We start from the raw sequence: 21230 nt of genomic DNA, 5'->3' as shown, positions 1-21230 counted from the left end.
GGTGAGAATTGAGACCACAAACTTAGCCCCCTCAAGCCAGTGTCTCCACTCCTCGAGTGCATCCTTAATAGCCAGCAATTCCCGGTTACCCACGTCATAATTCATCTCGGCAGGCGGAAATTTACGGGAAAAGTAAGCACAGGGCTGAAGGCGATTATCAGACACTCCCATCTGAGAAAGCACTGCCCCAATACCCATCTCAGAGGCATCCACCTCCACCACAAAAGGACGCTCTGGATCTGGGTGTCGCAGCACCTTGGCCGATACAAATGCCCTTTTGAGACGGGCAAAAGCCGCTTTAGCCTCACAAGACCAGTGAGCAACATCCGCCCCTTTCTTAGTGAGTGCCACCAAGGGCGCCACTATAGACGAAAATCCAGCGATAAATCGTCTATAAAAATTCGCAAAGCCCAGGAAACGCTGAAGCGCCTTCAAACTAGTGGGCTGCACCCAATCCAGGACTGCCTGTACCTTGGAACCCTCCATTTGGAAACCTTCTGGGGAGATAATATATCCTAGAAATGCGATTTGCTGAACTTCAAATTCGCACTTCTCCAGCTTCGCCCCAAGCCGGTGATCTCTGAGTTTCTGGAGGACTAAGCGTACATGCTTCCGATGTTCCTCCAGGGAATGGGAGAAGATTAGGATGTCATCTAAGTATACAACTAAGAATCTATCCAAATATTCCCTGAGCACATCATTCATGAAATCCTGGAAGACTGCTGGGGCATTACAGAGCCCAAAAGGCATCACCAAATATTCATAATGCCCTGAGTGGGTATTAAAGGCAGTCTTCCATTCATCCCCCTCTCTTATTCGGATTAGATTGTACGCACCGCGTAGGTCAATCTTGGAAAAAATGGTGGCAGTACGAAGCTGGTCAAACAAGACCGAAATGAGAGGCAATGGGTATGAGTTTTTAATCGTGATATGGTTCAATTCCCTGAAGTCGATGCAGGGTCGCAACGAACCGTCCTTTTTACCCACAAAGAAGAACCCCGACCCAACTGGAGACTGTGAAGGTCTGATAAATCTCTTAGCCAAGTTCTCCTGAATGTACTCTGCCATAGCCTGAGTCTCAGGACGTGACAGGGAGTACAACCTGATCTTGGGAAGCTTAGCATTTGGCAACAAATCAATGGCACAGTCATAGGGGCGATGGGGAGGTAGTACCTCTGCAACTTTTTTGGAGAACACGTCCGCAAAATCTGCATAACACCCTGGCAATCCTGGCAAACTTAGCTGCGAGAGCCTGACTGGAAGGCTCAAGCAACTCCTGAAACAATCAGTACCCCAACTAAGAATCTCCCCAGAGACCCAGTCAAATTGAGGATTGTGGGCCCTTAACCAGGGTAACCCCAACACCAATGGGGCAAAAGTACAGACAGTCACATAAAAGGACAATTTTTCAGAGTGTGTGGCTCCAATAAACAAAGAAATCTGGCTAGTGCAAGAGGTAATTTTACCTTGGGATAATGGTTCCCCGTTTAACCCACAAATCTCAATTTCCGATGCCAAGGGTACTAAGGGAACAGAGTGTTTCAGGGCGAATTGGCGATCCATAAAAACCCCGTCGGCCCCACTGTCCACAAAGGCCTCAGTCTTGACAGTTTGACCGAGGATCTTCAAGGTCAGCGGAATGATAAAATTCTTCTTGGGAAATTCTGACTTCTGGCATGACAGGATATTTCCAATCACCCTCAGGCCCTGAAGTTTTCCGGCTTTTCTAGGCATGATACTACCACATGACCTTTATTCCCACAGTACAAACACAACCCCTGCTGTCTCCTCCGCGTCTTCTCACGCGAGGAGAGGCGGGTAGCCCCAATCTGCATAGGCTCCTCGGAAAATTCCTCAGAGTCTGAGGTTCCCTTGGAAAAGAAGGAAACCTCAGTCTCCCTTTCAAGCCTACGCTCTCTCAGCCGTCTATCCACCCGGATGGATAACTGCATGAGCTGATCCAAGCTATCAGGCAAGGGATATTGTACCAGTTGGTCCTTTATCTGGTTAGAAAGACCTCTTCGGTACTGGTGTCTCAGGGCTGGGTCATTCCACTGGGTATCATGGGCCAACCTCCGAAACTCCGTACAGTAAACTTCAACTGGCCTTCGCCCTTGCTTAAGGATCGAAATCTGAGCCTCGGCTGAGGCCGTCTTGTCAGGGTCATCATACAACATGCCCAGTGCCGTAAAAAAAGCATCAACACTTTTAAGCGACGGACAGTCAGGCTGCAACCCATATGCCCAGACCTGTGGGTCTCCTTGTAGCAAGGAAATCACTATGCCCACCCGCTGAATCTCCGACCCAGAAGACTGAGGCCTAAGCCGGAAGTATAGCTTGAAGCTCTCCTTGAAACAAAAGAACTGCGAGCGATCTCCAGAAAAACGATCCGGGAGATTTACTTTCGGCTCCTTAACCCCTGAAGGTGCTGCTGCTGCGGGAGCTCCGCCAGCGGCCTGGGAGATGTGCATTTTAATGGACAAATCATTAAATTGTCGAGTCAGGACCTGCACCTGATCGACCACCTGTTGCAACGTATTTTGAGGGGTATGCTCCATATTCCCACAAAATTTCAACAGGAGTACTAGGCTGCTGAATATGTTATGCACACCAGTGCCTGCAGGAATGTACAGGTGTCAGAACTGTTATGCACTCCAGTGCCTGCAGGAATGTACTGGTGTCTGAACAGATAGGTATGCAAAACAAATGAACTCACAGACAGACTGGGAAATATGACATTACGTACACAGAAGGTGATAGGGTAACAAAATACACACAAAGTGAACAGAGAAGCCCAGAGGCTAAGGAACTGGGTGTCTCCCTAGTATTAGTAATGCTCAGATGGGAAAAGCAAGATGTTGTGTTTTAATACGTAGAGAACCCGAAATGCTGTTGCTAAGGGCAACAGCAAAACCCTAAAGGGTTACCAACGGGTGTGGCAGTAAACTCCTTGGTCAGAGATGGAATGATAGACACAAGGAGAGTCTCCACAATCCTAATTCTCACTTGCAGTGCACAGGTTCAGCTTACTGCCACTAAGCTGACACCTGACACCTTGCACAGTGAGACAGGATTTATGCAGGCAAGTCTTAGAATACAGCCGCAAACTTGCTAAGTTCACAGAGTAGTAAAAAACCCCAGCAAGCTAAACGACTGACTCCAGTCTTACTGCTAGGTCTGGGTTGGCAGAGTGTAGTACCAAATCCCCAGGCCTATTTGCAGTAAGCAACAACAAATACAAAGCTACACAGTACTGGCTAACTTTCAGAAACTGACTAACCAACAAAGATTCAGCAGCATCTGCTTAACCTGAGAAGAGGCCTTATAAAGCAGGTGCTGTCCACGCCCCACTCAGACCTCACAGACTGTGAGCACAAAAACCAGCACCGGATCCCCTGCCGTGCACAGAGCCTGTAACAACTGCACAGCAAAAGACCCGAACCGGAGTATCAGCTGCGCTCAGGTTACTCCGCTAGCACTTGTCTCCCGGTTGCCATGACGACGTGGCAGCACAGGACAGGAGACCCTAACACCATGAGAGATATGTCGTTTCAGCGGGCGGCGAGAGGGGATGCTCTTTTCAAGCGCCCCGCTGTGTGTTTAAGAGGCGGCGGTATACGCTGCCGCTGACATCCACGCTGCGTCTCCCTCAGCCCTCTGTCTGTAGAGGAAGGAGGGGCGGACGGGGGAGCTGACATGAAGCGGGAGTGTATAGCCGGCCAGGGAGTGTTTTAGACGTTTGTTCTGTTACAGCGGAAGGAGGGGGGCGGCGGGGAAGCTGCGCTGCTGAGTCCCAGGGCTAAGAGCCAGAAGGTAGCAGCGTTGTGTGCGGTCCGCGGGAGGAAGTCTGTCAAACTGTCTCCTGGATCCATGAAGAAGCTATGGTTACCGTAAGTGTAACTGTAACTAGGGCCCCTTTACAACCAGTACTCACTGCTGACTCTGCGCTCCGGATTTTCTGAGGAGAGATGCAGATCCCCTTTAGTAGGGATCATTGTCTCTCTATTCTTAAGACTTTCGTCCCCCTTTACATTAGGGTAACTCAGTCTCGGTACTGAAATGGAGGAGGAGCTCCCTTCTTGTGCTTGTACCTCCTTGGCACAATTTTTCAAACTGAGGGATGTGAAGGGGGAGGAGCCGGCTGTGCAGACAATGATAATTTTTAGATTGTGCCACACCTCCGGTTGCAAGCTTCACACCCCTACTGTATAAGACTCCAGTGTCCCCTAGTGGATAAAAGAGAAAGGAGGTTTACTTCTTTCTTTCCCAACCGCACGTCTATGCAGAAGGGAAATATCTGCTGTTTATTGAGAGATGCTCCCTGTAAGGAATATAGAAATTTGCCACTTGTAGCTGAACTTGCAAAATACCCCCACCCAATTTGCATCAGTTAAACTAAAAGTCTCTCATGATTATGACTTCTCCCTTTAAAGCCATTTTAGTGATGTCCAACAATAGATTCCTGTCCAAATCCTGCCCCTGGCCAGGTGGTCTAGAGATCACCCCAATGCGAATAATGTCCTTCTCCCCGGTTTCTGTGGTGACCCAAAGGGCCTCAGATTTGTCTTCAATGTTTTGTATTAATTGAAGTAGCATTTATGCTTTTTCCCCACATACATGGTTACCCTTCCTCCTATACTGACCATTCTATCCTTCCTAAATAAATTGTATCCTGCTATAGCTATGTCCCAGTCATGATTCTCATTGCACCTTGACTCTGTAATTGCCACAATATCCAGGTAATCCCTGGTCATTATCACAATTAGCTCTGGAATTTTGTCTCCTAAGCTCCTAGCATTTGCACACACAGCTTTAAGAATTATGTCTGCATCTGTTAGTAGTAGCCATGTCCAGACAGTACAAAATAAATGACAAGTTTAAAGTTGAAATTACCTGTTTGGTGATGTTGCTCTGTATTTGGTATTTGTTTTTTTAACTAATCAGGAATCACACTCTGTCCTTTACACCACGCTAAATGTAAAGATATAGTAAACCTGACCACAAATGGCCAAATAGGTCTACTATATTCAAGGAGTTATTTAATACCTGCATCATCTAACAAAATGAAGGTTATTTAATAAAAGGTTGCTAAACTGAGAAATTTAGATCCCATACAAATTAGACGCTCCACAAAAAACACACTACTACTTATATATGATCCCTAAAAATAAACTTCTGCTTGTTACTTTTAATAACAGTATAGTGATGTGTGTAATAACTCTCTTCATCTGATGTTTGTCATGGATAGCCTTGTGTTATAAACACCCAATTGAGAACAGGGCTGATGGCAGAGGAGGGTGTAGGATAAGAGATTGCTGTAGTGACTGAGCAATGAGAATATGTGACTTCTGTAATAAGTGTTTATTACTCACCTGTGCTGATATCTGTAGGGATCTCCTCCTCCTTACACTGCTGATCACCCCTCACATACATCTCTTCTTCTCCATCTATATCTTCTGCCTTTATATCAGTCACATATGTCTCTTCTTCTCCCTCCATATCTTCTGCCTTCATATCAGTCACATACGTCTCTTCTTCTTCCTCTATATCTTCTGCCTTTATATCAGTCACATACTTCTCTTCTTCCCTCTGTATATCTTCTGCCTTCATATCAGTCACATACTTCTCTTCTTCTCCCTCTATATCTTCTGCCTTTATATCAGTCACATACGTCTCTTCTTCTCCCTCTATATCTTCTGCCTTCATATCAGTCACACACATCTCTTCTTCTCCCTCTATATCTTCTACCTTTATAACAGTCACATACGTCTCTTCTTCTCCATCTATATCTTCTGCCTTTATATCAGTCACATACGTCTCTTCTTCTCTCCTTATATCTTCTGCCTTTATACGAGAAATACGTTCTACCTAAATAACCCAAAAAATACAATGGCATTTGCATACTGTTTGATTAAATTGAGGTGAAACAGTATAATATCAGTGTACTATAAGACACACAGCTTCTCTAAACATCATATAGTGACAGTCACTTTGGTGTATTGGATGATACCCTAAATCCCACCTACCTGATCCTCCTGTGGGGTCCTGTGATTCTCCTCTGTACAATCCTGGGAATACAGAGGACGGGGACATCTCTCTGGGGTATCTCTGTTACTGGGTCCATCTGTAGGAGACACACAGTGACTGAGTACAGTGTATGTATGTGATTATCAGATGATGTGTGTATATAGGGGGCCCCCATACCTGCTCTCCCCTGTACAATACATGACAGTCTCCTCTTACCCAGTGATGTGAGGGGCCGGTGATTCTCCATCATCACGTCCTTGTACAGACCCCTGTGTTCCTCTATATACTCCCCCTCCTGCATGGAGACATAGACAGTGACATCCTGATACCTTATAGACACCAGACACACACAGTGATACAGTCATCACCCAGACACAGCCCCTGGTGTTACTGTATAATGTCCCATTCCCAGCAGTCACCTCTCCAGTCATCACCCGGACACATCCCCTGGTGTTACTGTATAATGTCCCATTCCCAGCAGTCACCTCTCCAGTCATCACCCAGACACATCCCCTGGTGTTACTGTATAATGCCCCATTCCCAGCAGTCACCTCTTCAGTCGTCACCCAGACACATCCCCTGGTGTTACTGTATAATGTCCCATTCCCAGCAGTCACCTCTCCAGTCATCACCCAGACACGTCACCCGGTGTTACTGTATAATGCTCCATTCCCAGCAGTCACCTCTCAAGTCATCACCCAGACACATCCCCTGGTGTTACTGTATAATGTCCCATTCCCTGCAGTCACCTCTCCAGTCATCACCCAGACACGTCCCCTGGTGTTACTGTATAATGTCCCATTCCCAGCAGTCACCTCTCCAGTCATCACCCGGACACATCCCCTGGTGTTACTGTATAATGTCCCATTCCCAGCAGTCATCACCCGGACACATCCCCTGGTGTTACTGTATAATGTCCCTTTTCCAGCAGTCACCTCTCCAGTCATCACCCAGACACATCCCCTGGTGTTACTGTATAATGCTCCATTCCCAGCAGTCACCTCTCCAGTCATCACCCAGACACATCCCCTGGTGTTACTGTATAATGTCCCATTCCCAGCAGTCACCTCTCCAGTCATCACCCAGACACGTCCCCTGGTGTTACTGTATAATGCCCCATTCCCAGCAGTCACCTCTCCAGTCATCACCCAGACACATCCCCTGGTGTTACTGTATAATGTCTCATTCCCAGCAGTCACCTCTCCAGTCATCACCCAGAGACATCCCCCGGTGTTACTGTATAATGCCCCATTCCCGGCAGTCACCTCTCCAGTCATCACCCAGACACATCCCCTGGTGTTACTGTATAATGTACCATTCCCAGCAGTCACCACTCCACTCATCACCCAGACACATCCCCTGGTGTTACTGTATAATGTACCATTCCCAGCAATCACCTCTCCAGTCATCACCCAGACACATCCCCTGCTGTTACTGTATAATGCCCCATTCCCAGCAGTCACCTCTCCAGTCCTCACCCAGACACATCAAACGGTGTTATTGTATAATGTCCCATTCCCAGCAGTCACCTCTCCAGTCCTCACCCAGACACATCCCCAGTGCTACTGTACTCCCAAGTCTCCTCAGACCCCAGTCATGTCCCTGTATTATTACTATAGATATAAGTGACGTTATTGTGACGCTCCCAGATCCCCTCTCCTCCCCAGTCATGTCCCTGTATTATTACTATAGATATAAGTGATATCACTGTGACACTCCCGGTCCCCTCACCTCCCCAGTCATGTCCCTGTATTATTACTGTAGTACTCTAGTGATCTGAAGGCCTTGGGACACTATGAGGGGGCAAATCAATTAATGAATGTGTAGATCTATAAGGTAATAGATATGCTGCCAACTGATGTATACCATATATGTGATAATAACTTGGATCTTTCTAGTGATCCAATAATGTATAGTGTTTATGCATGTTATTATTCTGTGCCTGCTGAAGGTGAGGGGACTCTGGTAAGCGCGCAGTGCGCGGGGGAGATCGTGGAGAAGCTTCCAGAGGTCCCGTGTGCTGAGAGAGGTGGCTGGGCGCGTGTAGTGGCGGTTTTGTTGGTGGGCTGACTAAGGGGAGAGAAAAAGGCTGGCGGCTGAGACAAGGGAGCTTACAGGAAGGCGGTTCCCTGCGAGTGAGAGAGCCCCTGTGGGGGAAAGGAATTGGATGTCTTCCGCTGTGGGTGAGAAGCGCTGTGTTAATTTCCCCTGGTGGACGCCGAGCAGGGACGTCCCGGTGCCTGGTTGTCACGGAGAGTGCTGGGAGGCGGAGCGCTGGCGGGGCAGGCTAGTACATGGAAGGAGATCGCAGTTCGGGCAGCAGCTACCAGGAGTTCAGCAGTAGCAGACAGTCCCCCCCCCTCCCCCCGAGGCAGAGCTGTGCCCCTCATCCCATCCAACCCGCAGGAAGACAGGAAGAGCCCGGTTGTTGGTGGAGGCGGAGTCGGGGGGAGGTCCAGACCGGGCACACTATCATTGTAAGTGCAGGATGCCCCCATATAAATACTGCTAATCTGCATACTCCCCTATCATCCTTTAACTATTAAAGTACCAGCCCCCAGCACAGTAGCACAGGGACCAGCAGCATCGGTGGATCTGAGGAGTATAAATAGCACCTCTAGAGACTCCATATCCATTAGATAATGACCAGCCGGGTACCAGTCATAAAGAGTGCGGTGGTGTATAATGATGAAAGCAGCTCGGAGAGGGCGCAGGGTCACCTAAACTTGGAAATTATACACTAGGAAGACTAAGCACCCCTCACCTATCAGAGACAGGTGCCAATAACCAGGACTTCTGTATGTTCTGGAGCCACCCCCACGGATCTACAGTGGGGCTATGCTTATACTGGGACAGGTAACACAGATCATCACCCCACTATATGTAACGAGTAGACCATGGGTGTCAGGGATTCCAGGGTGGAGAGCTCCACGTACTACCTTCCTGTTTCAGGTTGTCTAGGAGCGCTACAATTAGATCTTCCATGGAAACCATGCTATTCATTGCCGTGAAGTAGGGATTGCTCAACAATCGTGAGGACAATTGCTCCAAGTGGAGACCCATATAACCCAGAGTACGTCTTATACACAGACACGAAAGGGCCCCAACCGTGCACGATTATAGTAAGAGAACCCGGGTGGTTTATCAAACACAGCCCCACAACTTTCTTATGGAATCGTATTGTTTGTATTGCATGCATTACCTTATGTATAGGTGGGGTATATTATTATGTATAGGTGGGGTATATTATTGTGTATAGGTGGGGTATATTATTATGTATAGGTGGGGTATATTATTATGTATAGGAGGGGTATATTATTATGTATAGGAGGGGTATATTATTATGTATAGGAGGGGTATATTATTATGTATAGGTGGGGTATATTATTATGTGTAGGTGGGGTATATTATTATGTGTAGGTGGGGTATATTATTATGTGTAGGTGGGGTATATTATTATGTATAGGTGGGATATATTATTATGTACAGGTGGGGTATATTATTATGTACAGGTGGGGTATATTATTATGTATAGGTGGAGTATATTATTATGTATAGGTGGGGTATATTATTATGTATAGGTGGGGTATATAATTATGTATAGGTGGATATATTATTATGTATAGGTGGGGTATATTATTATGTATAGGTAGGGTATATTATTATGTATAGGTGGAGTATATTATTATGTATCGGTGGGGTATATTATTATGTATCGGTGGGGTATATTATTATGTATAGGTGGGGTATATTATTATGTATAGGTGGGGTATATTATTATGTATCGGTGGGGTATATTATTATGTATAGGTGGGGTATATTATTATGTATAGGTGGGGTATATTATTATGTATAGGTGGGGTATATTATTATGTGTAGGTGGGGTATATTATTATGTATAGGTGGGGTATATTATTATGTATAGGTGGGGTATATTATTATGTATAGGTGGAGTATATTATTATGTATAGGTGGGGTATATTATTATGTATAGGTGGGGTATATTATGTATAGGTGGGGTATATTATTATGTATAGGTGGGGTATATTATTATGTATAGGTGGGGTATATTATTATGTATCGGTGGGGTATATTATTATGTATAGGTGGGGTATATTATTATGTATAGGAGGGGTATATTATTATGTATAGGAGGGGTATATTATTATGTATAGGTGGGGTATATTATTATGTATAGGTGGAGTATATTATGTACAGGTGGGGTATATTATTTTGTATAGGCGGGATATATTAGTAGAACGGTTCATGGTTTGAGTATTATATGATATAACTGTATAAGGTGGCCTATAACTTCTTACATATAAAACTAGTATACTTACCGGTGGAACTGTCTCCGTATCTGTGGAAGAGCCTGAAATCACAAAGGAAAGGTACGATAGGTAAATGTGCATAGTCCTATATGCTTACATCACATACTAATGTCATAGGCGACCACTACAGGGGTAGGGTATTTCTTAAGCGATAAGAGTACATACCCTCCAACATTTTACACAGAAAAATCGGTACAAATCCGAAAAAGGGGCGTGGCCGCGGGTAAAGGAGGCGTGGCCACGCCCCTTTTCCTATACTTTCAATGGAAGTTTGGAGAGCCAAAAATCGGTACAGACCATGAAAAAAAGGTACTGTACCTATTAAAAAGGTACAGTTGGAGGGTATGAGAGTATTGGGCTCTAGATAGCTTGGGTGGAGACACATTGCACATATACACTGTACCCCCAGGTAAAAGAGGGGTTACCTTACTATAGATATGTGATGTCACTGTGACACTCCCAGTTCCCCTCACCTCCCCAGTCATGTCCCTGTATTATTACTATAGATATGTGATGTCACTGTATAATAATAACAACAACAACAACAACAACAACAGGACTCCTTAGGCCGCTCCCCCTGTATAATAATAATAATAACAACAGGACACCACAGGCTGCTCCCTCTGTATAATAATAACAGGACACCACAGGCCGCTCCCTCTGTATAATAATAACAGGACACCACAGGCCGCTCCCTCTGTATAATAATAACAGGGCACCACATGCTGCTCCCCCTGTATAATATTAATAATAATAACAACAATAACAACAACAACAGGACACCTTAGGACGCTCCCCCTGTATAATAATAATAACGACAGGACACCACAGGCTGCTCCCCCTGTATAGTAATAATAACAGGACACCACAGGCTGCTCCCCCTGTATAATAATAATAACAACAGGACACCACAGGCTGCTCCCCCTGTATAATAATAATAACAACAGGACACCACAGGCTGCTCCCCTGTATAGTAATAATAACAGGACACCACAGGCTGCTCCCCCTGTATAGTAATAACAACAGGACACCACAGGCTGCTCCCCCTGTATAGTAATAACAACAGGTACTAAAATTATATACAGGCACACAGACGTGAAAAAAAGTTTTTATCACTACTGTGTGTCTATATCAATTCGGGCGCAAAGTACTTTTCAAATATATAAACTAGTCAAAAAGCATTTAATTTATATAAAACTACAAGCAGCTCCCACTTGGTATTCTGAAGTATTACCAAAGATATGTAAAACAGATATATATATATATATAGAAAGAGAGCGCATAAAGTTTTATATGGTTTTATTACACTTTAAAAAAACATTAAAAGGTTCTTTCCTTATTTTCAATATTAATACATGCATATAATACTAAAATGCTGATTAAACCACCTGATCGATATAATTTATACTACTAACACAAGTAACATTAATCAAACGTCTGTATTGATTCCACTTAGTCCATATATTGTGACTTTGATGACAACTGCCACAAATTTATCCAACACAGATTCCAAAATCCCTTTCTGTGTTTACTTTAATAGATATTGTGTAATTATGTCCCACATCTGAGCGAAGCACTCATAGGATTGAACTGTGGTTTTTTTAAAAAATTTTATGACGGACTTCAGCATCTAATTAGACTTGCTCTGAATGGCCATTCATCTGTAAATTTCACATATGCTGGTTACTTGTGATGTATATAAGTTCGCTTTAGCCAAGTATTGCATCAAATTAAGCAGAATTATTTTGTATAGTTTGTCACAGGCACTGTTTCTCACCTCTCTGCGGACCGGGTGCAAACTTTCCCCGTTGCTTTGTGAGCTACTCAGAGCCGTAGCATGAGACCGCTGACAGCTCAGTTTTTCTGTGTAGCTCCGTCCGCGGAGGTCAGGTAAGGCAGACCGTGATGAGAGCTCCCAGCCACGGTCACGTACTGTTCACACTCCCCGTTTTTTTCCCTTGGTATGCGTCCAACGGGAGGGGGGGGATTCAGATAGACGTGCCGCCGGACTTCAAACCAGCTGGGACCGCAATGCTTCTCACCTCCGGAGTGCAGATATGGAGATGGATGTCTGCCAAATTTCACAAATAACTGGCTCCTGCGATAGTGTGATTCATATCAGAGTCCCAAGTGGATTTAAAAGCACAAGAGTATGGCACTCTTAACGCGTTTCTCCGTTGTGTTTTTCTAACGGTTTCCTCAGAAGATAGCCACCTGTATAGGACACCCTTATTTAAACAGAGTCTCCTCCAATCGCATGTTTCCATTCATTATAAGGAACAGGTGTGCTCCAGGTGTATATGCATAATCGTTTCTTGATGACTAGTTAAATATATTATATTCAATAAATAAACAGAACCTTCTGTCTTATATTCATATCTAATAATTAATATACTTTATATATAATCAATTACATATAGCTTTCTTTAAAAACATCAATTAGTAATTAAAAAATGACAACACGTGAGAATTTGCATATTTGATCATATTTGGTTAATATAGAGGATAAGTGAATCCACAATTCCCCTTTTATTATCAACCCAGGGTTTAGCCTGGTGGAGAGAGCCCCCGACCCACAACCAGCCGGCCTGGGTTCAAGTCCCGCTCCATCCAACTCAACATTCACTTTCATAAATCTATATTTTGTACTAAATTATCCACTTACTTTATTTATCCTACAAAAAAGGTTTTTTGTCTACTTCTTGTGTTCCCCATAGAACTAGCACCTATTTCACTACAAAGATGTTTCTATTTATAATGATTTACTGCATCAATATAGTATAACTATATCCAAAGCTAATTGGAGGGTATAAAAAGAGAGAAGAAAAAATTTTTTTTAGCTCTTAATATTCTGGTGGAGTTAAAAGAGGAAAGTGGGGAGGAGTTAAGAATATTTGATATAAACTCAGCTAATAAAAGCTCCTTTAAGAAGAAATCTGAATTTTACCCGATGCAATACAAAAGTGGGATGATTGAGACCTTTTATACTTCAACCCTAGATGGTCTGAGGGATATTTGTGGTAAAAAGACAAGTAAAAAGGATAATTTACATAAAGAGGAAAGAAAAGCCCTCAAAAAATTAATGGAAGATAAAACCATTATTATTAAGAACACAGATAAGGGTGGAGGTACAGTGGTACAAGATAAAAGTACATATGAGGAGGAAGCATATAGACAACTAAACAATAAAAATTTTTATTCTAAATTGACCTATAATCCAACATCAGGCTTTGTGAGTGAACTCAGGGGGCTCCTGGACAGGGCTTGTGCAGTTGGTGCAATATCCAGACAGGAATATAATTTTTTATTTAATCCTTATCCTGTTACACCCACGTATTATCATTTGCCCAAAATACACAAATCCCTCACTACACCTCCCGGGCGTCCGATTATTTCTGGTATTGGGTCCCTTACCACTAATTTATCTTCATTTATTGATTCTTTTTTACAGCCACATGTGACCACACTCAGGTCGTACATCAGAGATTCAATGCATTTTCTGAACTTATTGTCTACTGTAAGATGGCATAATGATTATATTTTTATCACTTGTGATATAGAATCACTATATACAAATATTCCACATGTAGGGGGAGTACAGGCTATCAAAAGCTTTTTACTCCAGGATGACGATCTGAGTGAAGCCAGATTGGAGTTTGTTTTGGATGCTATCACCTTCACGCTTACTCACAATTATTTCACTTTTAATACACAATATTATTTACAAATATTGGGTACCGCCATGGGCACCAAGTTCGCCCCAAGTTTCGCCAATTTATATATGGGCCGATTTGAGGAAGATCTCATCTGGTCTGGCGCACATGGGGCGAGCTTGGTGCTATATGGCAGGTACATCGATGATATGTTTTTTATTTGGGAGGGGGATTTGAGTTCGGCCTTTTCTTTTGTGGAAAGTTTAAATACAAATAATTTTGGTTTAAGACTCACGAGCACGATACACAACACAAAGATTTCCTTTCTGGATATTGCCTTAGAAATTAAGGATGGTATTATAACAACTTCGACCTTTAAGAAAGAGGTCGATAGTAATAAATTCTTAAATTATTCTAGTTGTCACCATCAACCATGGCTAAGAAATATTCCAAAAAGCCAATATATGAGGCATAGACGTAACTGCACAGATATTGTGGATTATGATCAGCAAGCTTATGACCTCACAACTGCACTCCTTGAACAGAGGTACCCTGTGGACATTTTAGATAAAGCTAGAGAACAAGCTAGAAATATAGATAGAAATATTCTTCTTTCCCCTAAAAAAAGTAATAATTCCAAAGAAAATACTGAACTTAGGTTTATTACTAAATTTAATTCAAGTTCAAGAGAAATTAAACAGTTGTTAAGGAGGAATATGTCCATGTTGAAAGCGGACAAAATACTAGCACCAACGTTAGAAGTAGAACCTCAAATAGTGTTTAAAAGGGCACGGAATCTGCAGAGCTTCTTAACACCAAGTCACTATATAGGTTCCAGTCCAATAGAAAATTCAGGACAAATGTGGCTCAATTCAGTTCCAGCTAAAAAAGGTTGCTTTAGATGTGGACGGGCAGGTTGTATGACCTGTAAGCATCTGGAGCATAGGAGTACCCACTTCCACTCGACTACCTATAATACTGATTTTGAGATCAAAAGTCATATTGATTGCAATACCACATATGTAGTTTACTTGATAACCTGCATATGTGGTGTGCAATATGTGGGAAGAACTATTCGAAAGCTCAATACAAGATTTTTAGAACACAGACGAAATATAGTGAAAGGAGTGAAAATGCACAGTTTGTCTAGGCATATTCAACAGAGACATATGGGTAAAATAGATGGTTTGAAGCTACAGGGTATTGAACATATACCTATTACAGTCAGAGGTGGAGATAGATTTAATCGGCTCTGCAAGAGAGAGGCTTTTTGGACATTCTCATTGGGTTCATTATTCCCTTTGGGGCTTAATGATAATATAGAGATGAACAATATATAAATCAGGTGTAAAGTAATTGGTCTATTTACAAATGGATTCTTCCTCCTCTTATATCTCATGAATTATAGGAAACTTTTCCTCCCTCTCCTTATTTGAAACCCCCCCCCCAAAAAAAAAAAAACTAAACCCCCCTCCCCCCCCCCCAAAAAAAAATTTTTTTCTTCTCTCTTTTTATACCCTCCAATTAGCTTTGGATATAGTTATACTATATTGATGCAGTAAATCATTATAAATAGAAACATCTTTGTAGTGAAATAGGTGCTAGTTCTATGGGGAACACAAGAAGTAGACAAAAAAACTTTTTTGTAGGATAAATAAAGTAAGTGGATAATTTAGTACAAAATATAGATTTATGAAAGTGAATGTTGAGTTGGATGGAGCGGGACTTGAACCCAGGCCGGCTGGTTGTGGGTCGGGGGCTCTCTCCACCAGGCTAAACCCTGGGTTGATAATAAAAGGGGAATTGTGGATTCACTTATCCTCTATATTAACCAAATATGATCAAATATGCAAATTCTCACGTGTTGTCATTTTTTAATTACTAATTGATGTTTTTAAAGAAAGCTATATGTAATTGATTATATATAAAGTATATTAATTATTAGATATGAATATAAGACAGAAGGTTCTGTTTATTTATTGAATATAATATATTTAACTAGTCATCAAGAAACGATTATGCATATACACCTGGAGCACACCTGTTCCTTATAATGAATGGAAACATGCGATTGGAGGAGACTCTGTTTAAATAAGGGTGTCCTATACAGGTGGCTATCTTCTGAGGAAACCGTTAGAAAAACACAACGGAGAAACGCGTTAAGAGTGCCATACTCTTGTGCTTTTAAATCCACTTGGGACTCTGATATGAATCACACTATCGCAGGAGCCAGTTATTTGTGAAATTTGGCAGACATCCATCTCCATATCTGCACTCCGGAGGTGAGAAGCATTGCGGTCCCAGCTGGTTTGAAGTCCGGCGGCACGTCTATCTGAATCCCCCCCCTCCCGTTGGACACATACCAAGGGAAAAAAACGGGGAGTGTGAACAGTACGTGACCGTGGCTGGGAGCTCTCATCACGGTCTGCCTTACCTGACCTCCGCGGACGGAGCTACACAGAAAAACTGAGCTGTCAGCGGTCTCATGCTACGGCTCTGAGTAGCTCACAAAGCAACGGGGAAAGTTTGCACCCGGTCCGCAGAGAGGTGAGAAACAGTGCCTGTGACAAACTATACAAAATAATTCTGCTTAATTTGATGCAATACTTGGCTAAAGCGAACTTATATACATCACAAGTAACCAGCATATGTGAAATTTACAGATGAATGGCCATTCAGAGCAAGTCTAATTAGATGCTGAAGTCCGTCATAAATTTTTTTAAAAAAACCACAGTTCAATCCTATGAGTGCTTCGCTCAGATGTGGGACATAATTACACAATATCTATTAAAGTAAACACAGAAAGGGATTTTGGAATCTGTGTTGGATAAATTTGTGGCAGTTGTCATCAAAGTCACAATATATGGACTAAGTGGAATCAATACAGACGTTTGATTAATGTTACTTGTGTTAGTAGTATAAATTATATCGATCAGGTGGTTTAATCAGCATTTTAGTATTATATGCATGTATTAATATTGAAAATAAGGAAAGAACCTTTTAATGTTTTTTTAAAGTGTAATAAAACCATATAAAACTTTATGCGCTCTCTTTCTATATATATATATATCTGTAATAACAACAGGACACCACAGGCTGCTCCCCCTGTATAATAATAAAAACAGGACACCACAGGCTGCTCCACTGTATAGTAATAATAACAGGACACCACAGGCTGCTCCCCCTGTATAGCAGGGACGTGCAGTCAGGGGAGGCAGGGGAGGCAGTGCCTCCCCTGTCATTAATGAATAAAATAATACAAAGTAGATACTTATGACACATATTCTGTGTCATAAGTATCTGCTTTAGGCTGTGTATTATTTTAATAGTTTATGCCCTATGAAAAACCGCTTTAAATTAGTTTTAGAGGCACCGTTCTCGGTGCCTCCCGCAGTCTGTATGAAAGGGACGGAAGCGGGGGGCGGGGCCAAGCACTTGACAGTGATAGCCCATTCATAAAAGCAGCAGAAGCGGCACCTAACACAGGTGCCGCTTTGAGAGGGGGCGTGCTCTCAGTCCTTCCCCTGTCACTGGGGAAGATGTTATTGGGCAGTGGACAGGCAGGGCCGGTCCAATCATTACTCCAGGACCTGATCCAGGCTGCCGCTGCGTACGGCGCTGGCACAACATTCAGGAGGACACAGCTGCCCAACTTACCCTGCCGCAGTAAGTATAGGCGTGCGCACGGGGGTGCCCTGGTGCGCACAGGCACCCCCCTCACACACGCCTGCTACGGTGCTGCCAATAATTCCAATAATTAATGTGTCCACCCCCCCCCCCCCCCCCCGCCCCCCCCAGCATGGTGCACGGACTCCTCGAGTCCTTCCTCAGCCTCCACGCTACCCCCTGGCGACCCGTCCCTGGTGTGAGGCAGCTTGAACAGAGGAGAGCTGCTTGTGATCGTCATGAGCAGGACGAGCCGGCGGAGCGGGACACACGTGAGAGCTCTGCTTGGCATACTGAATCCGCTTACCAGTCTTGGCGGCTCCTGTGTATGTGGCTCCTGTGAATGGACGCTGCTTGTCCAGGGAGGGAGCGACGGCGGCCAGGACTCGGGAGCTGCAGGAAGCAGGTGACATTAAAGTTTAACTGCCGGCTTCTTCCTAGCGCTGCTCCCATCCTGCCCCCCCCCCTGCCAGTCAGCACCACTGCCCCCTTCCTCACACTCAGCACCTCTGCTGCCATCCTGCCCCCCCCCCCTCAGCACCACTGCACCCATCCTGCCCTCCCTCCTGCTCAGCACCACTGCCCCCCCCACTCAGCACCACTGCCCCCCCCACTCAGCACCACTGCTGCCATCCTGCCCCCCCCCGCATCACTGCTCCCATACTGCCCTCCCTCCCGCTCAGCACCACTGCCCCCATCCTGCCCCCCCTCACACAGCACCACTGCTGCCATCCTGCCCCCCCTCAGCATTACTGCTTCCATCCTGCCCCCTAGCTCTGCACCACTGATCCCATCCTGCCCTGCACCAATGCTCCCATGCTGCCCCCCAGCTCTGCACCAATGCTTCCATCCTGCCCCCCCTGCCCTGCACCAATGCTTCCATCCTGCCCCCCCTAACCTGCACCAATGCTTCCATCCTGCCTCCCCCTGCTTCTCACCACTACTCTCCCATCCTACCCTCCCTGTCCCACTCCACTGCTCCCATTCTGCCGCCTTGCCCTGCACCACTACTCCTCTTATCGTTCCCCGCACCACTACTCCTCCTATCGTGCCCCGCACCACTACTCCTCCTTTCATGCCCCGCACCACTACTCCTCCTTTCTTGCCCCGCACCACTACTCCTCCTATCATTCCCCGCACCACTACTACTCCTATCATTCCCCGCACCACTCCTCCTCCTATCATTCCCCGCACCACTCCTCCTCCTATCATGTCCCGCTCCACTACTCCTCCTATCGTGCCCCGCTCCACTACTCCTCCTTTCATGCCCCGCACCACTACTCCTCCTTTCATGCCCCACACCACTATTCCTCCTATCATTCCCCGCACCACTACTCCTCCTATCATTCCCCGCACCACTCCTCCTCCTATCATTCCCCGCACCACTCCTCCTCCTATCATGCCCCGCACCAGTACTCCTCCTATTGTGCCCTGCACCACTACTCCTCCTATCATTCTCTGCACCACTACTCCTCCTATCATGCCCCGCACCACTACTCCTCCTATCATTCCCCGCACCACTCCTCCTCCTCCTATCCTACCCCCCTGAGCCACATTACTATTCCTCCTATCCTGCCCCCTTCCCTGCACTACTCCTCCTATCCTGCCCCATTGCTCCACACTACTCCTCCTACTCAGCAGTATTCCTCCTCCTCCTAAACTGACCCTTTGCCCCACACTAATGTTCCTCCTATCTTACCCCCCTGCTCTGCACTACTCCTCCTATCCTGCCCTCGTGATCCGCACTACTACTCCTATCCTGCCCCCTGATCCACACTACTACTCCGCCTGAATGTACTGTGCGATGTGACCCAATGATGTCACACCACGCGAACGGCCGCCCACCTGCCCGTGTTCTTCTACTGTGCCCACAAACTCCACTGATGAGGAGGAGGTGGAGGAGCTGCATACAGCGTTCCTGTCAGTGGGAGTTAGCCATAAACTACTGCAGCCTGCAGGGAATGGGGGGGGGGGGAGTGAGGGCCAGGAGGGATATAATATAACTAGTAATAAATTATTAATAATGCAGTGAAGGGAGTGGAGAATGAAGGGAGGAGGAGGCTGAAAGACACAGAGTGAATGGGGTGGGGCAGGCTGAGAGACGGTGAAGGGTGGGTGACTGAAAGGCACAGACAGAAGGGTGGGAGGCTCAGAGGCACAGAGTGAAGGTGGCAGGATGAGAGACAAAGTGAGGGGTATTGTGAGAGATTCAGATGGGAGATGATGGTGTGACTGAGAGACGACGCAGGGAGGAGATGGTGTTGTGACTGAGAGATGCAGAGAAGGGGTGATGGTGTGGCTGAGAGACGCAAGGGCAGGAGGTGAACCTCTGTTGTATGATGACCACATTGGTTATATTCCTACACAGGTATCTTCTGGATCATGTGATCTCCTACATGAATAGTGATTACCGACTGAAGACGCTGTCTGCCCAGGAAGGATACATTTCTTCAGAGGTTCCCTGTTATGAGAAACCACCAAATAGGTAAGGTGCATATTGAATAGAACAGAATAAGAATAGGCGGTCCTAGACATGCCCAGTAGGTGGTACTAGCCGCGCCTATACGACGGTGCACCCCCTAATAAAATGTGCTGCGCACGCCTATGGCAGTAAGTCATTCTGCCTCCTCACCTGCCTCAGAAATGGTCTCTGACAGACTCAGACCCCTGTGTTCCCCCGTACAACTTTCCCCGTGTGTCTCCCGCTGTCCCTGCAGCCGGCTGGGTCAGATCACATGGTGTCTGCCGGCACTGTCAGCAGTGGGTTAGAGAGTTGTTTGCTACTTGTCTATGAGTCACCTGTTTCCCTGCACCCTACCTGGATCCTCCCTGTACACTGCATTACCAGCGGGTGTCCAAGTGAGCGCTGGTCGGGGTCCCAGGTGAGCAGGGAGTGCCATGGAGGGGAGGATAACGGATCCATGAGAGGATTCTCTGGTAGTGGGGATCACTACAGGCGCTGGGAGCCCAAGGGGGTGAGAGGGCTCCCTCGCAGGGAGGGATCACAGCAACTGCAAACCTCTCCTGCTCAGCCTGGCCGTCAGCGTGAGAAAGGCTCTCTGTGAGGGGGCATGTCTACAACCACAGTTGTGGTATGGGTCATCAGTGGGACTCAGTGAACATTATGACTGCAGTGCCTCACCAGCCACAGACCTCACCGCACGCCACTGCTGTATAGTAATAATAACAGGACACCACAGGCTGCTCCCCCTGTATAATAATAATATTAGGACACCACAGGCTGCTCTCCTGTATAATAATAACAGGACACCACAGGCTGCTCCCCCAGTATAATAATAATAACAGGACACCACAGGCTGCTCCCCCAGTATAATAATAATATCAGGACACCACAGGCTGCTCCCCCTGTATAGTAAGACGTCATTACCTGATCTCCACGGACACTGGGTGGCTGCAACAGTCGATGAAAACTCACTTCCTGTATGTGGACCGCACAATACGGAAGTAAGCTGGAACGCACAGTCCGGAAGTAGGGCATGATTGGCACAGGCTGCTTATTGGTTACTGGCCCCTCCCCTCCTTCAACCCGCCC

The 21230-nt window shown here is 45.4% G+C and overlaps 1 pseudogene; it reads right to left on the bottom strand.

Moving 5' to 3' along the window:
* The window catches only part of LOC134983218 (zinc finger protein ZFP2-like), a 49537-nt pseudogene extending 28395 nt beyond the window's left edge, over positions 1–21142 (bottom strand).
* Positions 21143–21230: the final 88 nt, after the last annotated feature.

This window comes from Pseudophryne corroboree, assembly GCF_028390025.1.
Source record: "Pseudophryne corroboree isolate aPseCor3 chromosome 3 unlocalized genomic scaffold, aPseCor3.hap2 SUPER_3_unloc_10, whole genome shotgun sequence".
NCBI classification, from domain to species: Eukaryota; Metazoa; Chordata; class Amphibia; order Anura; family Myobatrachidae; genus Pseudophryne; species Pseudophryne corroboree.
Note: the sequence above shows the minus strand (reverse complement) of the source record. Positions and strands in the feature narration are given on the sequence as shown.